Source organism: Mustela lutreola, chromosome 1, assembly GCF_030435805.1.
Source record: "Mustela lutreola isolate mMusLut2 chromosome 1, mMusLut2.pri, whole genome shotgun sequence".
In the NCBI taxonomy this organism is placed as follows: domain Eukaryota; kingdom Metazoa; phylum Chordata; class Mammalia; order Carnivora; family Mustelidae; genus Mustela; species Mustela lutreola.
In genome coordinates, this window is record NC_081290.1 from 215,360,463 (window position 1) to 215,388,082 (window position 27,620).

Sequence of the window (27,620 nt, forward strand, 5' to 3'; positions counted from 1 at the left end):
GGGGTGTAGAGTGTTAATTAATCAAACCCTTCCACGACTATCACCACCTACTGATTTAATCAGTTTGAGATGAGTCAGAGATGGGGGTGGAGAGTGGGACTGGAATTCTTCCTGACGCTCTTTTCTTCTAGGCATGAACAAGTTATTTCCCTTTGAGAAGAAAAAAAAAAAAAAAAGTGGAGGATGGGAATGAAGAATTAGGATAAGTGTCATTCCTCAACAAGAACCAATTTGAAATTATGGTGCCTGGATGTCACCTATAGATGTAACTTTAAGTACCTTATCTAACCTTATAGTTCTAAAATATTGATATTAAAATACAAGTTATCCACTCAGTGCAATAAACTTAATGTAATTTAAATGGACTGGAGAGAGTGCAGGAATTAATTTTAAAATGTTCAAAAGATGCCTATTTATCTTCTTATGTACTAATCAATAGAGACATTTTATGTCCTCCTATTCTCTAAAAATAAAACCATGTTCATAGAGAGATGCCAGAGAGCAAATTGATCAAAGACTAACAACAAAAAGAAATGATAAATATAAATGCACCTTGTTGGGCTCTCTGGGTGGGTGTCATGAGACTTGTATTAGATCCAATTTAATTAGCAGTTTGACTCTCTCAGAATCGTGTAAATAGTATGGGAAATTTGCAAATTAGGCCAATTTGAGAGATACAGCACATACTAAGAAAATAGATAAATTGATCAGAATAAGAAGTAGGAAAATGACTTCAGAACAAAGAAATTAAATGGAAATATTCATCAGACTGCACGGAGTATAAGACTAATTATTTTAACAGATTGAGAGAAACTCTATAAAGGAAAATTGTCAGAATCTCTCTAGATGGCAAACATGTCCTTTAATTTGTGAACTTTTTACAAAATTCTGTCTAATTAAAGCTTTCTTGTTCTGTTTTTAAAAACAGCTTAATTGAGATATAATTCATATTCCACAATATTCGCCCATTTAAAGTGTACATAGTGATTTTTAGAACATTCACAAAATAATAAGACCAATACCACAATGTAGTTTTGCCTAATTTTAATCACACCTAAAGTAAACTCTGTACCCATCCCCTGAAAACCATTACTCTGCTTTCTGTTTCTATGAATTTGCCTATTCTGGACATTACACTTAAATGAAATCACGTAATAAATGGCATTTTCTGATGAGTTTCTTTCACTTAGCATAATGTTTTCGTGGCTCGTCATGTTATGGTATCAGTACTTACATTCCAGTTTGTTGTAGAATAGTATGGCTTTGTGTGGGTGGATATACCACATATTCTGTATCCATTTATCAGCTGATGAACAGTTGGGCCTTTTCCATGATTTTTGCTATTTTAAACATACTGCCATAAATATTCATGTACACATTTTTATGTGGACACATGCTTTGCCTTCTCTTGGATATATACTTAGAACTGGATTTGCTAGTTCATATGGCTGGTTCAACATTTTGCAGAACTGCCAAATTGGTTTCCAAAGTAGTTGCACAATATTATATTCCCAACACCAATGTATGAGAGGGTTCCATTGTCTCCACATCCTCACCAATACTTTCTGTTGTCTCTTTTTATTATAATCATCCTAGTGGTTATGAAGTGGTATATCATCGTGTGTTTGATTTACCTGTTCCTGATGACTAATAATGTTGGAGGTGTTTTCATGAGTTTCCTGTTTGTACATATGTTTAGTGAACTTTGTATTCATACCCTTTGCTCATTTTTAAAAGAGAGTCATTTTTGTGCATATTATTGTGTTGTAAACGTTCTTTACATTTTTTTTTTTTACTAAATTCCTCATCAGATATGCAATTTAAAAATATTTTCTCCCATTTTGTGAGTTGTATATTTACTTTCTTGAAGACATTGTTTCAACTCAAAAGTTGTACATTTTGGAGCCAAATTTATATTTTCTTCATAGATTTTATTTATTTTTTATTTGAGAGAGAGTGTGTGAATAGGGGGAGGAGCAGAAGGAGAGAGACAAGCAGACTCCATGCTGAGTGTGGAGCCCAGCATGGCGCTTGATCTCACACCCTGAGATCATGACCGAGCCAAAGTCAGGAGTCGGGTGCTTTACTGACTGAGCCGCTCAGAGGCCCCTTTTTCTTTTATTACTTGCCCTTTTGGTATCACCTGTAAGAAAACATTGTCTAACTCAAGATCACAAAGATTTATACCTACATTTTTTTTGTAGAATTTTATAATTTTAGCTTATACATTTGTCATGTTGGATCCATTTCAAGTTAAATTTTGTCTATGGTGTAGGTGAGAGTCCAATTATTATTTTTTTCCATAGGGATATCCCATCGTTCCAGGGCCATTTGTTAAAAAGACCACTCTCTCCTCATTGAATTGTCTTGGTACTTTTGTCAAAAATCAATTTACCATAAATATAAAGGGTTATTTCTGGACTTGCATTTGTAATCTCACTGATATTTCTATCTTGATATATCAGTGAGATAGAACATATCACTGAGATAACAGTGGTAACAGGGTTAATGGATAATAATGGGATAGAAGAAACTTATGTCTATCCTTTTACCAGTACCACACTGAATTGATTGCTGTAGCTTTTTAGCATGTTTGGAAATCAGGCAATTAAAAACTACAATTTCCTTTTTTTTTTTTTTTTTTCTCTCAAGATTTCTTCGACTATCTGGGTCCTTTGAATTTCTTTCTTTCTTTTTTTTTTTTTTTAATTTAGGTATAGTTGACATGTAATTTTACATTAGTTTCAGGTGTCCAACATAGTGATTTAACACGTTTATACACTGTTCTATGTTAAACACATGTATAACTACCATCTGTCTATATTACAATATACATTGTAATAACAATGCATATTACAGTATCATTGACTGTATTTCTTATGCTGTGTCCTTTATTCCCTGACCCATTCATTCTGTAAGTGGACCTGTATTTCCCTCTCCTCTTCACCCATTCTGTCTGATCCCCCTACCCCACCCCACCCCTCTAGCAACCAGCAGTTGGCTCTCTGTACTTATAGGTCTGATTCTGCTTTTCGTTTATTCATCTGTAGTTGTTATTATTGTTTTTAGATTCCACTTACGAGTGAATTCATGTGATATTTGTCTTTCTACACCTCAGTAACATATTTCACTTTGCATCATACCCTCAAGGTCCCTTGCATTTTGATATAAATTTAAGAATCAGCTTATTGGCTTGATTGGTGGCAAGGGCAGTAGAATGTCAGCTCCAAGATCTTACCAGGAGGCTGCTAGGTCTTCCTTGGTGCCAGCCATGCCCCATTCCATGAAGAGATGGTGGTGCTCAACAGTTCCTTCCCCGTGCCTCCTGCACTCCTACCATGGCCAATCAGGGGCTGGTGACTGGTAGAGGTGGGAAGGGCCCAAATCCTCCTGGTACTACACCCAGCCAGTGCCCATCCCAAATGCCAGTACAACTGCTGGGCAGATGGTCTGCATGCAGCAGCCTGTATCCGTCTTCAACTCCACCGCCCAGTCCAGATGTGTTGTCCTTCCTGCAACAAGACGCTTGTGACACAGCTTTCCTGTCATACCAGCGCCCTCAGCTGGCTCTCCTGTGGGAACCTTTGTCTGCTGGGGTACATTCGTGGGTGGCTGCTTCATCCCTTTCTGTGTAGACACCCTGCAGTACGTGGGCCTCTGCTGTTCCAACTGCAAAACTCTCCTAGACACCTACAAGTGTTTGCAGGACTCAGCTGGACCTGGAAGGAGCAGCATCTGCAGAAAGTGTTCTCTGGCTCTCATCCAGTGCCGCTCCCGGTGGGAGTTCCACCTTGGTGATCTCATCTCTCCAGGGGCTTCAACTTTGTGTCTTATCTTGAGGAAAACATATTGCAAAGGTAACACACCTCCAGAACCCCTGAGATTGCTGCTTTGAGTGGTGCACAGGCCATGCAAAGACATTCATCTTGAGTGCTGGCTCAAGGGTTTCCTGCCTCCTGTGACCCCAAGTTATCCCATCTAACAGTGACTATTGCCGTGTCTGGTAATTTAACATTATCAAGCTTCTTTTCTTGCTTCTGTAGCTCTCTCTGGGAGAAGTCTCAAACTGAGAAGGCACGATTGCCTTATTTTGTTTTTTTAAGATTTTATTTATTTATTTGACAGACAGAGATCACAAGTAGGCAGAGAGGCAGGAAGAGAAAGAGGGGGAAGCAGGCTCCCTGCTGAGCAGAGAGCCCGATGTAGGGCTCGATTCCAGGACCCTGGGATCATAACCCGAGCCAAAGGCAGAGGCTTTAACCCACTGAGCCACCCAGGCGCCCCACGATTGCCTTATTTTTGAGACTCTTCTGGCCTGAATACAGCTGACCCAGCCTTAAGTGTCTGCCATCATGTTCATCAGGTTCATCTGTTCCCACTTCTGACTTTAGTTCAGTTGGTTCGGGACCCCCCCCCCCCCCGCAAAAAAGAAGATTCAGCTTGCTAATTTTTGAAAACAATAATAATAAATAAATAAAGACAGCTGGGATTTTGATGCGAATTCTCTTAAACCTTTAGATAAATATGGGGATTATTGCCATTTTAACAATATGGGGATTAAGTCCTCCAACTAATCAAAATACATGTTTTTCATTTTATATATATATATATATATCTTTTTTTAAAAAGGATTTTGTTTATTTGTTTGACAGAGATCACAAGTAGGCAGAGAAGCAGGCAGAGAGAGAGGGGGAAGCAGGCTCCCTACTGAGCAGAAAGCCTGATGTGGGGCTTGATGTGGGGCTCAATCCTAGGACCTTGAGATCATGACCCAAGGCCTTAAGCAGAGGCTTTAATCCTCTGAGCCACCCAGGCGCCCCTATATATATCTTTTAAAATTACTTTTAATAGTGTTTCAAAGTTTCAGTATACATCTTTGTACTTCTTTTGTTAAATACATTCTTAAGCTATTTTGGGGATGCTTTTTAAAAGGAAGCTTTTTCTAGTCTATGTTAAGACAGCTAATTGATATTTGTATATTGAACTTGTATCCTGAAGCATTTCTGAATTTTTAAAAATTACTCCAAAGAGTCTGTGAGTTTCTTAGGAGTTTCTAAACATGTAATCACGTCATTTGCAAATATAGTTTTTTCCTTTTAAATGTGGGTACCTTTTAGTTAAACTTTTATTTATTTTGCCTAATTGCCCTGTGTACTGGGTTGAATACATTCTTCTTCAAAATTCATGTCCACCAGCACCTTTGAATGTGATCATGTTTGGAAATAAGACCTTTGCAAATATAACTGGTTGAATAAGATGAAGACTTTCTGCCTTAGAGAAGATTCTAAAGCCAAGGGTTGGTGTTCTTGCACAAAAGCTATGTGAAGAGACACAAACACAGAGACAGGGGAAATAACCATGAGAAGATGGAGGAAGAAATTGGAGTGAAGCGGCTGCAAGACAAGGACGATAAAGATTGCTGGCAACTACCAGAAGTGAGAAAGAGGCAAAGGATCCTCCCCTACAGTCTTCAGAGTGAGCATGACTTTGACAACTTCTTGACTTGTAGCCTCTTTAATTGTGAGAGAATATATTCATGATATTTTAAGTCACCCAAATTGTGATACTTTGTTGTGGAAAACTTGGGAAGTTAATGCATCATAGAAAAACACGGTTTTGGAGTCAGATTGACCTGAGGTGGGTTCCAGCAGTCTGTCACTAATTAGTTCTGAGTCACTGAGCAAATAATTCAAGTTTTTTGGGTGCCCTTTTCATCCTATGAAATGGGATTAAGGAAAACCACACATTGTGAAGTTTGTAATGGATAATTTATAACTAATACTAGTAAATTTTAAAAATTATATTTATTATTGTTTCAGTTGTTGCTATTAAGTGAAACTGTATACTAGTGGAGCTTCTATATAAAAAAGAATCCTAAAACTCACTTCTCCTACTGAAGAAAATATCATAGACAGTTAACACGTTAGTTTGACAATTTTCTCTCTGTGCTTTTGGCTGAATTTGGATTATCCTCCTTAATTATGAATAGTTTCATGCTCTTCTGATTATAAAATATATATTAGACTAGGGGCACCTGGGTGGCTCAGATGGTTAAGCATCTGCCTTTGGTTCAGGTCATGGTTTCTGGTTCCTGGGATCTAGCCCCACATTGGGGTCCCTGTTCAGCGGGGAGCCTGCTTCTGCCTCTTACTCTCCCCCTGCTCATGGTCTCTCTCTCATTCCCTGTAGCTCTCTGTCTCAAATGAATAAATAAAATCTTTTAATAATATGTAAATTAGTCTCTTCTAAAGGAACAAACACTGTGCTTAGTAAACATCCATCCCATCACGGATCCCATCTTCTGCTTAGACGGTCACCTTCTCCCCACCTTATCACTGAGATGACATTGCTTGACTCACCAAGAATACATTCTACAATGTCAGTTGAAACTACAGCATGGCTCTGACCATTCCAGAATGCAACAGAGCCAACATCATTAACAGGACAGGCTCTGCTGCTAACGGCTGCTTGTTTTCTTCCTGTCAAGTTTACATTTCCTAGGGTGAAAAGCTAGGTGAGATGAAATAGAGCAGGCTTTTAGAAAGCTCTTGACAGATGGGTTCTCTGACTGTTTATAGCCTAGAAGGATCAATAGAAATCTGTCACACACACACACACACAATCCTGCTCAAGGTAATGAGCATTGATGAATACAGTTTTATTTGTACCCCTGTAAAATGTTTCTGGTCAGAGGTCGGCATTTGTGGGCAAATGCTTGCCTCCGCTGTTTATTTTCTACTAGAGGTTGTTGGAGGGCTCACTACAGGGGGATTATGAAACATTTAAAATACATATACTGCAATTTCCTCCTACCACCACCCACCTCACACATATACATATTCAGTCATGTTTGTTGAGAAATTCTTGCACTTCAAAGAACAAGCATAGAACGTGAATTCTGAAATCAGACAGATCTGAATGTCCTACTCACGAGCTGTGTGACCACTCAAAAACTGCAATTTTCTGACTTATTAAATGGAAACTAATAGTATCAATCTCATGCGCTTTTGCTGATTTTGTTTACAAGCTTATCTCTTCCTTGAAACTAAACTGTTTGAGGAGAAGTCCTCTACATCTCCCACATCTAGAATAGTACTTAGTATATGTTAAGCATTCCACATATGTGTTAAAAATTCCACTCTTGCTGAATGAAGGATGGGTAATGCTTAAATTAGGTCTGCTACTTATATAGTGTTTAGTTTTTATCAAGTTACTTCACTTCTCTCTAACTCTTATTTCCATATATGAGAACTATAGTAGATAATGTACGAAATAATGTCCTAGGTCTCTGCCACTGTTAACATTCATGAAGTCACTGATTGTTCCTAGTGGGGGAAAAGGAGATGATGCTTTCATATGATAGTTTCCTTATTCGGATTGAATTTCACAGCCGTTGAACTTTTTCCCCAATGCTTGCTCATTTGTATCCAAAGGCATGTGCTAAGCTGAGTAAAATGCAGTCCAGCAGAGCACATACTACTTAGAAGAACCTTAGATCTTTATTTGAAATGTCTTTCTGGAGACGAAGAGAGTCAAGAATGAGGAATACGTCATCGCTCACCACTTTGTCATGATGTACATAGACATTATCTCAATAGTTTTTACCTCATTTGTAGAATAATCACATTTCCTTGCATTTGGGGGAAAAATCAGAGTGAGCCAAAGTGATATTGGCTTTAGGTAAAACATATGCTTCGTATTTATCAAAGTTTTCAGCAATACCTAGATAGTCTCTACTGATGGTCCATTTTTAAGCCATTCCTGATTATAGCATTTCTCCCTTAAATCCAAAGTATTTTAAGCAACGTGTCTTAAGCACTACCTCCTTCCTCCCATCTTAGGCTGAAAATGTTGGGTAATGGAAGTTCTGATATTTTCTTTTCCCATTTTGGAAGTTGGGCAATTCCAAGTTTATTTAAGGGAAAGGAAAATGAGTAAAGGTATCTATTTTTCACCCAGACTAACAAAGATGTAATCTTGCCCTCTAATTGACGATTCAGAGAGAAGGCTGTGTGGTGTCATGAGGTGTCGTACGTACAGGAAACAAGTGGCAGCTGGTTGCTGTGGAGGCAGCTAACGTGCAAATTTGCTAATTAGAGAAATGCAAATTTTGAAGACATATTCTGTTATACCCTGGAGCCATGTTGAAGTAATCAGTGTAGGAAGGGTCCTAAATGGGCTCACCTTTGGGGGATCTTGGAACCAAGAGGTGCTTGCTTTACAGTTATTGGTACACATTGGAAAAGTAGCTACTGGTCCAGATGCAGAGAGTTTAAATACAGAAGTGGTTTAAATTGTGAAAACAAAGAGAGGACTCTGATGGACTTTTAACCTGGGTATCACACTTGTGAAACCATTTGCCATCAGGGCATCTCTTATCTTCCTATCCTCTTCTCTGCCTTGGATCAATCTCAGATGGTCTAAGGTGCATAGTGTACTGGTGGAACAGGAAAGAAATGGGTTAAACCAGGAGGAAAATGGGGTTTAAACTACTGCTAGAGGGGTGCCTGGGTGGCTCAGTCGGTTAGGCATCTGCTTTCAATTCAGGTCATGATCTCAGGGTCCTGGGATCGAGTCCCACATCAGACTCCCTGCTTTTTGGAGAATCTGCTTCTTCATCTTCTTCTGCTCCTCCCCCTGCTTGAGCTTGCTCTCTTTCTCAAATAAATAAATAAAGTTTAAAAAAATAAATAAATTATGGCTATAGACACAAATTTAAATAAACACTTCATTGTTTTTTGTTTTGTTTTGTTTTGGCCTAATGACCTGTAGATTTTTTTTTACCCCTTACTGAATTAACTGATTTTTAATTAAGTCAAATTAATTGACTGATTGTTTTTGACATATGTCTGCCTAAATATCTGGCTTCTAATGTTAAAGTCTTAACTTAAATTCACTGATTATCAGAGTATAGGTGAGTTGTTCTTAATTTCAAGTTTCAAGATTCCATGGAGATTCCTAAGTTGACATAAGGAAGTCTAGAAACCTTCCAGAACTGTGGGCAGTAGTGTATGTTAAAATGCATGTACATTTTTCTAAAGAGAAGGTTAATGGCTTCCAGTATATTTTTCATAAGGGCTGAACCTTGGCCTCCAAATTTAAGAAGAGTGTTACTGGGTCTCATCACTAATGAGGTTCATGCAATCCTGAATATGATGTCAGTCTAGTTCTCCTTAACTCTCTCATTTGTATTCTCCAATGCAGGGTGTGTGGGGAGGTCATGTGACTTACAAGGTGTCATAACCATAGATGTCAAGAATCACAAGTCCCTGCTACTGTTATTGAATCCTGTAGGAATGTTGTCTTTGCTGTAGAAGGCCAGCTGCGGGATGACCTTGCTTATCTAAGCAGAGACACAGGAAAGTTGAAGTAAGGCCTTTCATTGCTCTGGAGGAGGAAAATAGTGCTTCCTCCCATGGGCATTTCTCTGTTTCCTGTTTCTTTTTCTCTTTGTGTCAACAGCACTCAATTCTAGAAGTGAGAACGTTTGTTGTTGTTGTTGTTGCTGTTGTTGTTTGCGTACTTGCCTTAAACAGTAGTGGGCTAACACTGAATCTAGAACTTTAAGGCAGTTGTTTCCTTGTTCCTGTCCTACCACCTCCTAACACCATGACCTTGGCTGGTTGCTCACCTCATCCTGCTGTGCTTCAGTCACCTTAGCTGTAAAATGAAGATTTTAATTCATGTCTCATTTTCCTTCAGGGTTGCTGGGAAGATCAAGTGAGAGGATTGTGAAAGCTTCCTGTGAAAAGTAATTTTCCGAAAACAGACGTGGATTTTATTTATTTTAGAACAGGCCTATTGTTAATTATTCACATGGATAGAAAAAAACTAGTTAGAATACTTGATTTTTATTAGGGAAATGGCTCTTTGAACTATTTGGAAACTTGGTTTCTCATATATCTCTGCTGAAGTAGAAAAGCTTACCCAGTGATGGGAGAGTAGGCATGATGATGGTTCGTTGTTCATGTTTTGGTGGCTGGGAAAGGCAAGGCTCTCAGTTTGTTCATAATTTTGTGATTTATATATTTATATAGTTGTATATAGTTAATATAATATATAGTTATAATTTATATTATTTATATGATATTTACATATATTTATATATTTATATTATCATTATATAGTTATGTTATATATAGTTATTAAAAAGTATTACATATATATGTAATATATATGTATTTCCAAAATTAGTTCCTGAGATCAAGAGAGGTATATGTATAGCTTTGGCCTCTTGAGAAACATTTCTTGAAAATTATTCATATTGAGAATTAGGAAAACATTGCTAGCCCTGTTTAATTCTGTCTCACAAGGTACCATGTGGTATTCTGAGAGGGTCTTCTCTCTTACAGGAGAAAGTTTTGCAGAACTGTGAGTGGCCTTTGCATGGCGGCTCCCTTAGTGAAGATCCATTGACCCAGCTTTCAACACGCTGGTCAGAAAAGTGAATTCCCTGGTTAATGCCCACTCAGTGGCTTTCTTTGGGCCTAGTCTAAGGATTTGAGAAAACAAAGAGAGTTTCTTTTTTAACAGCATACTTGTATCTGTGTCATGTAATCATAAAAATCTTGAAAGAAATGTATTGCATGCATTAGGTAAAAAGGAAGTAATAATTCAATGACTTCCCTTCTTTGTAACACAGTCTTAGTCATTTCCTTTATAAGACAGAGATACCTAAACCTCACTAATGTGGAGGCTACTAATATATACTTGGCAATTATTGGCCTGAGTTATTCTGAAGCTTACTTTTGCACAAAAAGAAAGACAGATATTGTCAAATAATAAATATATATATATATATATATACATATGTATGTATATATATATGTACACACACACACATATACACACATATACAATACATACATATATGTATGTCTATGTATATATCTATCTCTGACCCCAGTTCCTGGCCAAAGCTTTCTAAAACCCTTGTAATTTCCTAAGTGATGAGAGCACTAAGACTATCATTTTTTTTAATATTTTGGTCTTGACCCTGCCTGGTTCCTGGTTCCTGAGCTCCTAAATTCCTCAGAATATCCTGGGTGACAGGGCTGTCTTTTGTTCTAATGAAGTGACTCTTCATGGGCTCCTGGATAGCTTTAGGATTGAGGTGGGTCACTAGAAAGATTAAGCCCTGATTAGAAGCTTGTGACTTTCAGCCTCATCTCCCATCCTCTGGGAAGGTGTGAAGGGCTAGAGATTGAGTTAATGGTCAGTCATGCCCACATGATGAAACCTCCATTAAAATCCCAAAAGTAAAGGGATCAAAGAGCTTCCTGGTTGGTGGACATATCCATGTGCCAGAAGAGTGGCAGATGACACACTCTAATGCCACAGGGACAGAAGTTTATGAGCTTAGGACAACTCCTAGAACTCCCTTATATAAGGGAGGTCTCCTCATCTGGCTCTTAATCTACAGCTTTATCAAATAAGTTAGTTAATACTGAGTTCTCTGTGCTATTCAAACAAGTGTTTGAATCCAAGAAGGGAATTGTAGGAAACTCTGAATTGTGGTCAAGTCAAATAGAAGTTGTGGGCAATGCAGGGACCTACCACTAGCAACTCATCTGAATTGGGAGGGGGGCAGTCCTTTGGACTGACCCCTTAACCTGTCTTGAACTGTTGAAATACCCAGCTGGTGTCCCAAAGAATTGTTTGGTGTGGGGAAAAAAATGCACATATCTGGTGTCAGGAGTATTTTCTGTATGTAAGTTAAGGAGAAACACAGGAGTGTTTTTCCCAGACAGAAAACTTCAGCCTTTTATATGGTACAACAATAAAGCAATTCTTACATAGGATTTTATGATATGTTTTAAAAATGAGACCATAAAATCTGCTTATTTCCAGAAAAGTATTAGTGGCACCAAGTAAATATGTCTTATTTATTGAAACAGTCCAGGCTGGACTTCAATTTATCAATTATTTTTAGTGCTAAGAAAATTTTTTTTCTTGAAGAAGAATTATGTGATTCAGGTTTTTTTTTAATTTTATTTTTATTTTTAAGACCACGTTTTTACCCAAACAGTAAGAATTAGCAAAAATTGAAAAAGGGATTTTATAATAGAGATTAACAAGAACAGAATAATTTAATAAATTTCATCAGAATTTCACATCAAATGCTAACACTAAACAAGATTAAACCTTAAATAATGATGTAATAATGCTCTCTTGAACCACCGAATGTTGGTGTAAAGCAGAACAACTGTATACGTAGTCTCATACAGTGCTTTTCAAAGTCAGTCTTTTGTGTTTTCTTTAACATGCTTTTAATAGCAGCCTAATTAGACAGATAAAGAATAGGAGGAGAGAGAGAAACTCAAAGGGCAAATGACTTGCCCACATCATCTAGACTCAGAGTTGAAAAGACTAGGCTGTAGGTAAATTGTACTTCCCATACTAGAGGGTTAGTTCAGTGGAGTGTTAAGAGCAGTTTAACACTTGGAGTTCTTGGAGTCAGTTCTTGGAGTCAGACAGATATGTACCTAAATCTCTTCTACTTCTTAACAGCGATGTAATCATAGAAGAAACATTACTTCTCTCCCTCTCTCTCTCTCTCCTTTTTTCTCCTACTTTTTCCATTTTTAAAAAGAAGTTACTAATAATAAACTGATGAATGTGGGTTAGATTAATAAAGTAACTGAGGAATGTTTCTGGCATACAGTAGCTGGTTGATAGGTGTTTTTGAGGAGCAGTGTGGGATACTGAAAGAAGCATAGGTATACTTTGGATTTGAAGAGATCTGACTTCCATTTATGACTTCGCTGATTTCCATGTTTGTGACCTTAGGCACGTTTCTTCATCAGTCTGTAAACTATTTGTAAGATGTGTATTTATTTGGACAAAATAACATATACAAAGTAATACATGTTTCCTGACAGATGGCAGATAATAAATACATAAATAGATGTTTCTATTATGCTGACCAGGTTGTCTACATGTCCTCACCCTCAGCCTATGACAATAAAATTCCAGTGCATCTTGGTACAGAGCAACGACTTGACACTTTCACATCTTAATACAATTTAGAGAAGCATTTAATTATCAATAGTAGGAAACAAAGAGCAAGTTTTTCTAGACTGATAAAGCTTAGCTCTGGAAGCTGATTTCTTGTACCTCCTGGCCCAAGATGTGTGGGTGACTTCAGCCAGATTCAGAGTTCACAATCTCCAGAATTTCAGTTTTATTTCCCCAAGTCAGTTGTTAATTTTACAGAATCCTGGGATCATAGAAAGTCAGTAGTACTTTGGCCACAATAAATCTAATCATCACTGTCACACTCCAGAGATGACTCCTTTTTGGAGATAGCCTGTTAGTAATCTATTATAATGACCTAAACACATGAAACTTCATGGCCATTCTATCACTATGACACCGCACCAGTCCTCTCTCTGAAATACTTTTAGGTAAGTTACTTCTCCCCACTTACTTTTCACTTCAGCCCTTCACTTTTCTATTCCTTTAATACATTTTTTTTAGGTTTAATTTTGAGTTTCTTTCTCTTTTTTAATTTAAATTTCATTAGCCAACTGTTAGTACATCATTAGTTTTTGATATAGTGTTCAATGATTCATTAGTTGTGTACAACACCCACTGCTCATCACCTCAGGTGCCCTCCTTAATGCCCATCACCCAGTTACCCCACCCCACTTCCCTTTTTGCAGCCCTCATTTTGTTTCCTGGAGTCAAGAGTCTCTCATGGTTTGTTTCCCTCTTTGATTTCTTCCCATTCAGTTTTCCCTCCCTTCCCTATGATCCTCTGCACTGTTTCTTATATTACTTATATATGAAAGTGAAACAATATGATAATTCTATTTCTCTGACTGACTTATTTCACTTAGGATAATACCCTCCAGTTTCATCCATGTTGATGTAAATGGTAGGTATTCATCCTTTCTGATGGCTGAGTAATACTCCATTGTATATACGAACCACATCTTCTTTATCTATTCATCTGTTAAAAGACATCTAGGCTCCTTCCATAGTTTGGCTATTGTGGCCATTGCTGCTATAAACATTATATTTCCCTGATGACAAATGATGTGGAACATTTTTTCATATGTCTGTTGGCCATTTGTATGTCTTCTTTGAAGAAGTGTCTGTTCATGTCTTCTGCTCATTTCTTGACTGGATTATTTGTTTTGTTGGGAGTTGAGTTTGATAAGTTCTTTATATGTCTTTGATACCAGCCCTTTATCTGATATGTCATTTGCAAATATCTTCTCCCATTCTGTAGGTTGCCTTTTAGTTTTTCTGACTGTTTCCTTTGCTGTGTAGATGCTTTTTATCTTGATGAAGTCCCAATAATTCATTTTTTGTTTTCGTTTCCCTTGCCTTTAGAGATGTGTCATGCAATAAGTTGCTGCAGTTGAGGTCAAAAGAGGTTGCTGCCTGTCTTTTCCTCTAGGATTTTGATGGGTTCCTGTCTTATGTTTAGGTCTTTCACCCATTTTGAGTTTATCTTTGGGTATGGTGTAAGAGAACGGCACAGTTTCATTCTTTTGCATGTGGCTGTCCAATTTTCCTGGCACCATTTTTTAGTTTCTCCCCTAATGAAGGACTCCATGTTTGGCAATAAATGCAGCTTATCTTGAACATGGTATAGACTATCACTTCGAAATTATGCTTTGGAAAACTATAATAAGTATACATTAACTCTCAAAAAGCATGTAGTGTTCTTGTAAAGAATTCCATGCTTATATCTACTAATCTGCAATAGTTTCATTGTTTGCGTAATCATTCTGGTCTATTCCAATGGTCTATCATCTTACAGATTGTTTGAGTTATTTTGGGCATGACAGAAGGGCAAAATCCTTCTTCCTACAGTGCCCTCCATAGGTCTGTGTATGTCAATATATATTTAGGGAGCACCTACCAGGTGCCTTTCTCTGAGCTAAATCCTGGGATTTCAAAAGTGGATTTAAATTCCTTGCCCTCCAGGTTCCCTTGGTCTAAAGAGAAGACACATAAGTAAATAGACCAATTGGATGGGTTCTGTGATGGAGATACATGCAGACAGAGTTGGTGGTGGGGAAATGTAAGCAGACCTGTCCTCCCAGAGGAGCTAAAGTCAATCTGTCTTTCTTTAATAGAGAGTATGGATTCTAAAGTCAGTCTATTATTATTATTATTATTATTATTATTTCTTTGACCCAAATTCCTTCCATTTTTTGAAATACATTTTATACCCTTCTTTTGAGGACTTTTAGTTAAATAGATGGATGCCTTTTAAGCTTTCTAAGCTGTGACCCATTCTACGAAATACAATTTACATGAAATCCAGCATATGCATATGTGTTTTTGTCAGTACATACATTCCTGTAATATGTTTATGTTTATGGCACTCTAATTTCCTATCCCATTTTAATCTGTTCTGTTGTTAATAACAACCAGAAGATTGTGCTTGTCACAACCTACTGAGTTTAATCCAACGATCCAAGGAAGGGCTGAAATCTGTCATTTGGACACACTGAAGGGAGTGATATGACCAGTGTGCACAGTGTGGCAAGTGCTACAATAAGAATCTAAAAAGAATCCAAAGAAAACTAGGGGAGAGAGTCCTGATAAGCACACTGAGGTCAAGAAATGGGTTATAGTCATTTTTACAATAGATCATTTGGCATCAATTTTGATCTTACTAAGTGCATGTTACATTTTTGAAACTGGGTGAAGTTAGCATTATTTACTTTCAAATAACCATTTATTCTGTTCATTGCTTCTTTCAGCTATGACAAAAAGGACAAACATGAGTTGCATTTGCCACCACACTTGCCTGTTCATGGAAGACAACCTAAGGACACCTCTTTTCTTTGAATCTCGGATTTTTTCCCACTATGATTTCTGGTGCACAGTGGGTTCACATATTGGGATGATATAAATTTATTGTAAATTTAATTCCACTTTCCCACCAAATGGGACTGTTAAATTGTGAACATATTTTTTCTTTCCTGCTTCATAAAATATGAGCACTCTAATCCCAGATGGCACATCCTCCAGAAACATATGGACAAGACAATTTATAAGGAGTGCTCTTTCAGGAGCTGGTTTCCCTTAGCTGAGGAGGCTGTGTGATTTTGCCAAGACCTTTCAAACTACTCATTGAGGAGGGTGAACAAGTCTTGGTCATATAACCAAGGGATTGAAAAAAAGTTTGACATATTTCCTTCCTTAAAGGGTGTGGATTTTCATAATTAAGGTAGATTGAGGTGGGAAATTTCTATTTCTACAATGGAAAAGCACAAAAACTTTGCAAGGAATATATAATACGACTCTGTGCTTTTTTTTTTTTTTTTTTTTTTTGTTTGTTTGTTTGGTTTTTGGTTTTGGGTTTTCTTTTGCTTCTCTACAACCAAAATAGGCTATAATGGTCATTGCAGTCCATACTCAGGGAGGGCACTTGTAAGGAAGGAAAAGTACTTTATAGTTACTTCTCACTTACTTCACACCTTCAGTGTTTGCCCATATTTTTGGATATTAGAGGCCTTGTATTTAGGGTGGGGAGTCTTAGTAGGAATTACTTAACTGTTTAATGGTAGTCAAATGATGATAAACTATGATAAGCCTTCAGATTTTTACCTGGAACTGGGAATAACAGGATTAGGTGTGGGCTTTTGCTTCCCAGCTTGGAGTTTACAGTTTCAGTCCTCCCCTGCTATTGTCAGCAGAGGCAAGAAAGTCTCAAAGCAAGAGATACTATAACTGTTTTGGGAAGCACAGCCTCTCAATGCCTTGGAAAACAAGGAAATGAGTAACATCTAAATATGCCTGACCATGCATAAGCAATCCATAGTTTATGGAGTTGGAGCCAATTCAATTTTTAGCTTTCCCTTCACACACCGAGGTAACTCCTGCAAATAAAGTCCTAAAGACAGAGCCAGGACCTCTATCCTGATGTGTCTGAGTCTGGTACCTACAGTCTTTATGCTGAGCTATGCTGTCCTACGTGGCGAGCATTCTTTATAGTGCCTGATACATGCCAAGTAGTTAATAAGTGAGGCTTGTGGGGCGCCTGGGTGGCTCAGTGGGTTGAGCCGCTGCCTTCGGCTCAGGTCATGATCTCAGGGTCCTGGGATCGAGTCCCGCATCGGGCTCTCTGCTCAGCAGGGAGCCTGCTTCCCTCTCTCTCTCTCTGCCTGCCTCTCCATCTACTTGTGATTTCTCTCTGTCAAATAAATAAATAAAATCTTTAAAAAAAAAAAAAAAAAAAATAAGTGAGGCTTGTGTGAACAGACATTGGATTATTTCAATGTATATTTCAATAGACTATTTCCATGCATCCCTGGACCACTACCTATCTCCTTTGTGTCTGCACTTCCAGTGGTTTCTTCCTGGCATTCCCTTTCCTTTGGGGCCACTGGCAGCTGAAGCTGGAGCAGCTGTTTAGAATCCTTTATGGTGCTACGACACTGCCTCTTAAACTGATGGTCAGGACAGAGTTCCCAACATTTAGCTACATGCCAGATCAAACAGTATGCTGAGGTGTTTTTCCAGGTCCCCATAATCCGATAACTAGTATTTGTAGTTGTTTGCATGGTTTAACAAGATGAGATCAGAAAAAAATGTTTAAAATCCACAGTGGACATTTCAGTGGCTTACAAATACAGCTTTTATTTCCTTTCTGATTTAGACAGAAGTTTAAGACCACATAGTCACAGAGGCAGTAGGCTAGGGAGGGTTACCTTGTACTCACTACACTCTCAGCACCGTACATTGTGCATCACCTACACTATTTCATTTAATCTTCCTAATAGCCATGAAATGTAGGTATTCTTATTTCCGTGTTTCTGATTACAAAACAGAAACACAGAGGAGTTAGCTTACTTGTCCAGGTCTTGCATCTAATAAGAGGAAGAACTGGGATTTGAACATAGATCCAAAATCCTGTTCAGACACAGCCTTTTATTTAAAACCCAGCTGCTGAAAGAGCCATGCTTATTCTTCTGTAAATTTCTACCATCTGCTGAGAAGCTGGAACATCACCTAGCCCAAACACTGTCTTATTACCAGCAAATAAATGTCAGGGTAAAGACCATGAAAATCATCTGTTACCTTAGCCTTCAAGAAGTGCATTCACTCCCACCTGACAGCACTTTCCAAAGACGCCAGGAAACAAATAGATTAGTGAGGCTGAAGTCTTAGGGGGCGCGTAACCTTATGTTTCTGAGCATTTAACTTATTAAAATTCACAAAGAAAGACCTTATGGTGCCATCATTTTATCCAACTAACATCATCAGTATGGCTCAAGGGCTGTGGCTTTGTACAGTCACCCTCAGAGTGGTGAACATATGGTCTTACTTCTCTCTAAAGCCTCAGGGCATCTGACGGCACCTTTCATGGATAATGGATAAAGGCTGCCATACCAGTAGGTAACTCCTGTTCCATCAGTTTTGCCTTCGTGCCAAGAATGATGAACAAATTTCAGGAGGTTTTGAACTGACCTAGGTCTGTTCTGTCAACGGTAACACCCTCACGATCAGCAAGGGAAAATATTTCCTGTTAAACTGCATTTTGGAGTTCCTCTATATTTGCATGCGCATCTTCAAGCATGAGCCTGTGTAACACAGTGAAACTATAGTTGTAGTTGCCACATTTCTTTGAGCTGTTGCTTTGATTATGTTAGTTTGTTCCTTTTGATGCCTGTCCCACTGCTTCTGGATGAGAAAATACATTTGTTATAATAGCCTCAAGAACTATTGCAAGTGTATTTCAAGAGTATATCCAAAGGAAGTAAGATAATTGAAAATGCTTTTGCACATTATTTCCCAGGTTTGCTACAGAATCTAAGCTATAAATAGCACCACTGTTTATTGGTGTCAATAACTTCTTAGCAATTAAGTACAAATCTCTCTAATCTGCATTCTATTGTCACTCTCTGAGAGGGTCAACATCTCCCTTCTGATAATGATTCTCATAATGATTAAAAAAATTCTCATAATGATTAAAAAAAAAAGTTGTGGATTTGTCAAAGGTCTGGAAATCAACTAGTTTCAACAGAGAATTTTCACTTATTTTGAGGAGGAAACACATGGGCAGTTTTCATACCTTCAGCAGTTGCTGTAGTATGATGAATACCAAGGGGGTAGGCTTTGGTACCAGACTGGGCTGAGTCCAAATTCAAACTCCAGTAGTTCTAGGTCATCTTTACAAGTTATTTAATTGGTCATTGATATTCTTATTTCCTCCCTTTTCTTTTTCTACATTTCATACATTTAATAAATGTTACCACAATGCACACACTTACTCAGGTCCTCACGTTAAGTCTCGCCATTGACTTACTTATCCCTGTCCTGCAAATCCATGTTTGAGATTTATTCTGAAGCTCAGCTTTCCTCATCTCCATAGCCTAAAACTCTAGTCAAAGCATCATCTTCTTTCACTTGGCCCACAGCCTCCCGCTTAGTGCCCTGGCTTTCGCTTGTATACCTTTTACAGTCTACATTCCATGCATTATCATTCCACCACCAGAGTGAACCTCAAAATTAAAATTAGATCATGTAAGTCTTTAGCAGAAAGCCTTCCATTGGCCCACATTAAAACTCCATATTTTTTTTTTTTACAATGGCCTGGAATGGCATTATTTGGCCCTATTCTATCTTCTTTCCTCATCTCTTCCTACTTTTTGCCTTGACTATGTTCCAAAGAGCCTGGGATTTTTATTTTTCCCTTTCAAATTTTTATTTAAAGTCTAGTTAGCTAACATACAATGTAATATTGGTTTCAGCTGAATTCAGTGATTTATCACTTACACACAACACCCAGTGCTCATCATAATAAGTGCTCTCTTTATCCCCATCTAGTCCATTCCCCACCCATCTCCCTCCATCAACCTTTAGTTCTCTATCATTCAGAGTCTCTTGTGGTTTGTTTCCCTCCCTATTTTCCCCTTCCCATGTGTTCATGTCTTTTGTTTCTTAAATTCCACATATGAGTGAAATCATGTGGTATTTGTCTTTCTCTGACTGATGTATTTTGCATAGCTTAATATGCTCTGCCTCCATCCACATCATTGTAAATAGAAAGTTTTCATTCTTTTTGATGGTCAAGTACTATTCCTATACACACACACACACACACACACACACACACACACCCTACTTCTTCTTTATCCATTCATCAGTCAGTGGACATCTGGGCTCTTTCCATAGTTTAGCTATTGTTGATAATGCTGCTATAAACATCAGGGTGCTTGTACCCCTTCAAATCTGTATTTTTGTATCCCTTGGGTAAATATCTAGAATGTGGGATCATAGGTCTATTTTTAACTTTTTTGGGGAGTCTCCATATTGTTTTCCAGAGTGGCTGCACCAGTTTGCATTCCCACCAACAATGTAAGAGGGTTGTCCTTCTCTACAACCTCACCTGTTGTCTCTTGTGTTGTTACTTACAGCCATTCTGACAGATGTGAGGTGGTGTTTCATCATGGTTTTGATTTGTATTTCCCAGATGATGAGTGATTTTGAACATCTTTTCATGTGTCTGTTAGCCATCTGGATGCCTTCTTTGGAAAAATGTCTATTCATATCTTCTGACCATCTCTTAACTGGATTATTTGCTTTCTGAGTATTGGGTTTAATGTTATTTCTTTCCTTTTTTTTTTTTTTTTTTTTTTTAAGAGAGAAAGAGAGAGAGAAAGCACACGATGGAGGGGGCAGCAGAGAAGTGGAGGGAGAGGAAGAAAATCAAACTCTATGCCCAGCTGGAGCCTGACATGGGGCTCGATCACATGACCCTGAGATCATAACCTGAGCTGAAAACCAAGAGTTGGGTGCTTAACGAACTAAGCCACCCAGGTGCCGCATAAGTTCTTTATAGATTTTAGGTACTAACCTTTTATTAGATGTCATTCGCAAATATCTTCTCCCATTCTGTAGGTTGCCTTTTAGTTTTGTTGATTGTTTTCTTCACTGTGCAGAAGCTTTTTATTTTGATGAAGTCCCGATAATTCATTTTTGCTTTTGTTTCCCTTCGCTCCGTATGTGTGTAGTAAGAAGTTGCTGCAGACTAGATCAAAGAGGTTGCTGCCTATGTTCTCCTCGAGGACTTTAATAGTTTCCTATCTCACATTTAGGTTTTTCAGCCATTTTGAATTTATTTTTGTGTATTGTGTAAGAAAGTGTTCCAGACTCAGTCTTCTGCATGTCACTGTCCAGTTTCTCAACACCATTTATTAAAGAGACTATCTTTTTTCTATTGGATATTCTTTCTACCTTTATCACAGATCAATTGGCCAGAGAGTTGTGGGTCCATTTCTGCTTTTCTCTTCTGTTCCCTTGATCTATTTGTCTGTTTTTGTGCCACTGCCATACTGTCTTGATGATTATAGCTTTGCAATATAGCTTGAATTCTGGAATTGTAATGCCTCCAGTTCTGCTTTGCTTTTTTAGGATTGCTTTGGCTATTTGGGGTCTGTTACAGTTCCATACAAATTTTAGGATTGTTTTTTCTAGCTATGTGAAAAATGCTGTGGATATTTTGATAGGGATTTCATTAAATGTGTGTGTTGCATTGGATAGTACAGACATTTTAACAATGTTTTTTCTTCCAATCCATGGTCTTGGAATGTTTTTCCATTTCTTTGTATCCTTTCCAGTTTCTTTCATATGTCTTCTGTAGTTTTCAGAATAGAGATCTTTTACCTCTTGGTTAGGTTTATTCCTAGGTATCTTATGGTTTTTGGTATAATTGCAAATGGAATAGATTCCTTGATTTCTCTTTCTGCTGTTTCATTATTGGTGTATAAAAATGGAACAGATGTCTGTTGATTTTATATCCTGAAACTTTGCTAAATTCATGTATCAATTCTAGCAATTTTTTGATGGAGTATTTCAGGTTTTCTACATACAGTATCACATCATTTGCAGACAGTGGAAGTTTGGCTTTTTCCTTGCTGATTTAGACAACTGTGTTTTTGTTTTTGTTTTTGCTTTTGGTCTGATAGCTGAGGCTAAGACTTCCAGAACCATTTTAAGTAGTAACCGTGAGAGTGGGCATCTGGTCTTGCTCCTGACCATAGAGGAAAAGTTCTCAGTTTTTCCTTGTTGAGGATATTAGCCGTAGGACCTTTGTATATAGTCTTTATGACGTTGTGGTATAGTCCATCTATCCCTACTTTGTTGAGTTTTTTTTTTTTTTAATCAAGAATGAACGCTGTATTTTGCCAAATGCTTTTTCTGCATCTATTGAAAGGATCATGTGGTTCTTATCCTTTCTTTTATGAATGTGGTTATCATGTTGATTGACATTGAACCAATTCTGCAGCCCTGGGATAAATCCCACTTGATCATGGTGAATAATTCTTTTAATGTACTGATAGATTCAATTTGCTAGTACTTTATGGGGAATTTTTGTGTTCATGTTCATCATCAATATTGGCCTTTAATTTTCCTTTTTAGTGGAGTCTTTGTCAGGTTTTGAAATTAAGGGCCAGATGGTTTCCCAGAGGAATTCTACCAGACATTTAAAAGAGAGTTAATACCTACCCATCTCAAATTGTTAAAAAAAAAAAAAAAAAAAAAAAGAAAGAAAGAAAGAAAGAAATGGAAGGAAAACTCCCAAACTCATTTTATAAGGCCAGCATTGTCAAGAATTTTTTATTCTTCCTAAAAATACCAACTTCACTCCCATCTCAGAGCTCGTGCTCTCACTGTTCCCTCGACTTGGGATTTCCTACCTCTGGATAGTTATGTTTTTGCATATTATTTCCCTTCATATTTCTAAGAGTTCAAAGAGCCCTCCTTCGAGCATTGTATTTAAAACTGAGCTTTTCCCTATTCTAAGTCTCTGTCCTATAACTCTGGTGGTAATTCTTCTTTTGATTTCCACTATCTGTCTGCTTCTATTTTGTATGTTTATATATTTATGAGACTAGGGGTTTTTATTTACTTTGTTTGATGTTGAGAAGTATCTGCAAATAACAGGCAAATGTTACATATTTATTTATTTATTTATTTATTTTTTTTTTAAAGATTTTATTTATTTACTTGAGAGAGAGACAGTGAGAGAGAGCATGAATGAGGAGAAGGTCAGAGAGAGAAGCAGACTCCCCATGGAGCTGGGAGTCCGATGCGGGACTCGATCCCGGGACTCCAGGATCATGACCTGAGCCGAAGGCAGTCGTCCAACCAACTGAGCCACCCAGGCATCCCAAATGTTACATATTTATTGAATGAATAAATTAGTAAATAAACTACATATTTTCTAGAAACTATATTGATAATTCTTCTCTTATGGGATCTCTATAAGGATTAGGGTTAATATATAAGGCAATTAATCATGTCTGAAATAAATTATTATTGTTACCACTAAAATTTGAACTAAATGATTAAAGATAGATCTTAATAATATATAGTACTTTTTGAGATTACACAGAATGCATTGAATATAAATACTGGAGTGATGGGGATTTTGAATATCCATATCTTGATGCAAACACAGCACATCTCATGTGAGATTATTGTAGGAAATACATTTCATTATTTAGATTTATATATATTAACATTTTTGGACATATACTAAATATGTAGCATTCTTAGAGCTGTTTATAGCTTATTATTATTTATTATTTTTGATTTGTGAAGAAATGCTGTGATCACCACACTGAGATCTGGGCGTGATTCACAGTGGCTGCTGATACATTGCCTACAAACCTGTGAGTTTACTTATGTGAATATCTGAGTGAGACTTTTTCAGAATTATTTACATTGGTAGAGTCACTCCCAGATTAATTTTGACTTAAATTTTGATCTAGAATTAACATTTAATGTATCTTCCAGTTATTACACAATGATGCCATTTTGAAAGTATTGAAAGCAAACATAAACAAAGTCATATTTTTTCTTTTCCATTAAATTTCCTGGATATTTACATGCCCTTATTTGTGGAGTTTTATTGTGAAAGGTTTGGTGGAAAGCCTTATTTCATCCATCCCCTCAGAATTTCTGGGACTTACTCAGCCCACCGGTCTTGTTCACCGACACTGAGCAGAAACTGTGATGAGACGGAGAATAGTAACTGGGATATCCTTGCAAACTTAGCTGGTTTTTTTAGTCATGATGGCCAATGTCACTTGTGAAGTTTAGTCCAGCAGAGAACAGTGGAGGCTTTTCCACAGCTAACTTGAAGCTTTTCCTGGACCTAGAATGTTCACACTCATTTGCTCAGTTACATCTCTGCCATGGCTACCCCCCTGAAAAACTGAGGAAGTTTTCATGTCTAGAGGACTCTTCTAATGCATTTCCCTTAACCTTAGCAGAAGAGGACTTTGTCTGAGCCAGATGCTCCTTTTCAGCAGACCTCCCTGGCTGCACTCTGGAGGATGAGGCACAACATGTTCTGATGTCTTTCTCATGGGTGAGCACTAAGGACCCTCCGGGAGGGAGGAGCAGAGCAGCCTTCCTTAAGCCACATAATCCACTCCAACATTTCTTTTGGATTGTGTTGTCTATTCACCTTGACATACGTAATGAATTATACCTGTCAAATGACTCTTTAAATATCAATATCCATACCAAACAACTCCTGATGTAAAAGAGAGAGAGTGAAAATGGCACTTAGTTATATCTCATTATGGTTTGATCAGTTTACAAGAGACAAATCACCACCAACAACAAAATTTGCTGTATGCATTTATTGTGGTATTTTGTTTATCCTGAAAAGTTATTCTTGAATGGAAAGTATATCTTAAAATCGTTGGTATTTTAGGATTTAGAAAATATCACATATGCACAGAACAATGACCGTGTGTAAAGTGAAGCTATTATTAGCATTTTGGTGCAAAACCTGAGAGATGAATAGGCAGAGCACAGAGGTTTTTAGGGCAGTGCAAATATTATATATGATATTACAGTGGGGAATGCATGTCATTATACATTTGTCCAAACCCGTAAGGATGTACAACACCAAGAATGAAACCTAAGGTTAACTACAGACTTTGGGAAATTATTTTGTGTTAATATATGTTCATCCTTGGTAAAAATAAAAAAGTACAATTCTGGCAAGTAATATTGATAAGGGAAAAGGCCATACATGCGTGGGGACAGGGGTATATATGGGAGAGCTCTGTATCTCCCCCTCAGTTTTGTTATAAACCTATACTGCTCCAACAAAATAAAGTAAAAAAAAAAAAAAAAAAAAAAAAAAGATGGGTGCCTTTGACTTCTAGACTAACTCAAGGGTAAGAGGGCAATAGCCTTATGCCTGTGAACTTTATATGCAATAAGGTTGTGCCCAGTGTAAATCTTGGAATTCAGCTGGTACATATCAGACCTCTTCTCCTTAGGAAGTCTTATGATTTGCACTTGATGATTCTGATTTATTCTTGTGAAGCTTGTGAGTTGAAGAAGTGAAACTATTGAGCCTTTTTGCTAGAGGCTTCCAATAACTAGGAAAGACAGGTTCAAATATTGGGATTATGCTTACTCCAAATACATTGCTGAAAGAAAAAGGTAAACTATGAATTTTTCTTATGAGTTTCTAATTGCCTAGGATCTTATTCTATTAACAGAAATAAATCAATAAATATATAATTTCATGTGATTCTTCTTTTACAGTTGTACGTGGGGGGAAATACTCCTCACTATATTGCAGGAACATTTTTTTATAAACAATCGATAATGGGTTCTAGTATTTGTTTTTTAATCAAGAGGAGCTTTAAGCAAGGTTTTATTCTTCTTTTAGAAATCATTTGAATAACCCCCTCCTAGTTACAAAACTGTAAGTAGCCATCCACTGTCTGAGAGATGGGGGCAATAGATCTACCTTTTATGGCGATAAAGGTTAACTTTTTGTTAATTCACATAAGGAGTCCTGGACTACATGACATAAGAAGCTCTGGGAAAAAAGAGGGCTGAATCTGCCGTCCCCCTGCTCCTAGATTTGAACTCAGGAAATTCTGTGAAAGAAGACTAGTAATCCATAGAGAAAGATGTTTTCTGTTAAATTAGAGTTATAAAGTTTATACTTAAGTTTTTAAAGATCATTTAAAATTATGATAATAGTAGTAATTGTCTCTAAGGGTTGTTACAGGGATTAAATGAGATACTGCATGTAAAGAACTTAGAAAAGCACCTGGGTCCCTCTTGCTGAGATACTCAGAAACCATGACCTTTTCTTTTTCAAGGAATGTAACTGGATTCAGTCATTGGCATGTGGACTTCATTCAGTGAATATTAATTTTGTTAGTATTTTTACTAGTCAGCAAAATTTTATAATATACAGTGGGCTCTATGATAAGCAAAACCCTTATTTATACTTTTTTTCTACAGTGGCATTGATGAGTCACTTGCATTTATTAAAGAAAGCAAGTACCATGATGTTCCAATTTTGAAAATTATTTAAAAACCAATGTCTAGTCTGTACTAAGTTCAGTCCATTGTTTTCCTATTGGATTTTGAAGGTAGTGATTGGAGACATGTTTGAATATGAAATTACCCAATGTAAAAATTTTCATCCTATAAAGAAACTTTAACAAAATCATCTATCTTCCAGTTCCCCAGCTGGTAGGAGAGGTACACAGGCAAAATTTCTAGCTAAACTTAGATGGCTATCTATCCAAAACCAACTGTTACCAACAATCCATTTCTTGCTGCCTATGGTGCAGACATTTTTCTTTTCGGTAAGCAATGATAAAATCTCTTGGTCATTGCCACATAGGTGTCTGTTTTAGATTGGAAGATATAAGATCACTGAATATAAAAAAATGACTTGACTATATGTGACTTACAGGAGTAGTACTTATTAAGCATAAACACAGTGTGCAGCTCCCTCCCCTCTGGTGATACAAAGATCAAGGAGATAAGCAAAGTGACACAGGACACTTAACAGAAAGGACATAAATCAGCTTTGCTACCACCCTTTATTTCCTCATAGTGAATTTTATGGCATTTTGCTCTGATGGCTTTTCTTGACAATTTAATTTGGGGTTTCACCTAAGTCTCTACAAAGCTCTCCAAATGCCTGTGTGTTTGCTGGCTCCTGAGTGTTTAGAGGGAGCAAAACCAACTGCCTTCTCACTTGATATGAAGAACCCACTTGTGATGATCTGGCTGGAAAGTCTCTTCCCCACACAGCTGTGCTAACAGATTGCTGATCAGTCAGTGACCTTTCTCACCAGAGCAGTTCAAAGCCTCCTTCCCAACTTTGCTTTTAATTTAATTATCATTTGAAGAGAGGAAAATCCTTTTATGCATCACTGAGAAAGAAACTATATCTCAGGACTGCAATGACAATGATCTTGCCTTTTATAAGGCCTGCAAACTCTGATAAAAGCAAAACTTTGTTCCAGATCAGAGAAGCATTTAGTTCAAAAAAAATTTTGGATTGGTCTTCAAATAATGCAGAACTTAGGTAGATTGAAAATAGGAAAAGCAAATGTTCTCCATGAATCACAGACCCTATTTGGGGCAACAAAATTTTTGGAACTGATGGTTGCCTTATTTTATTTGATTTTTTAAAAAATCAGTTTCATTCCAGTGTGAACCTTTTTATATTGCTTTCCCATGTGAACCAGGGCAGAAAGTATATCACAGTCTTATTTATTCTAACACTGAAACAGCATGTGTGAAAAAAATGAATAAATTAGGCAAGGCCAAGTGGTTTCTGATCCAGAGATTGATAATGATGA

At 37.3% G+C, this 27,620-nt stretch overlaps 1 pseudogene; it reads left to right on the top strand.

Moving 5' to 3' along the window:
* Positions 1 to 3,217: 3,217 nt before the first annotated feature.
* Positions 3,218 to 3,895, top strand: LOC131832057 (lipopolysaccharide-induced tumor necrosis factor-alpha factor homolog; annotated as a pseudogene).
* The last annotated feature ends 23,725 nt before the right edge of the window (positions 3,896 to 27,620 follow it).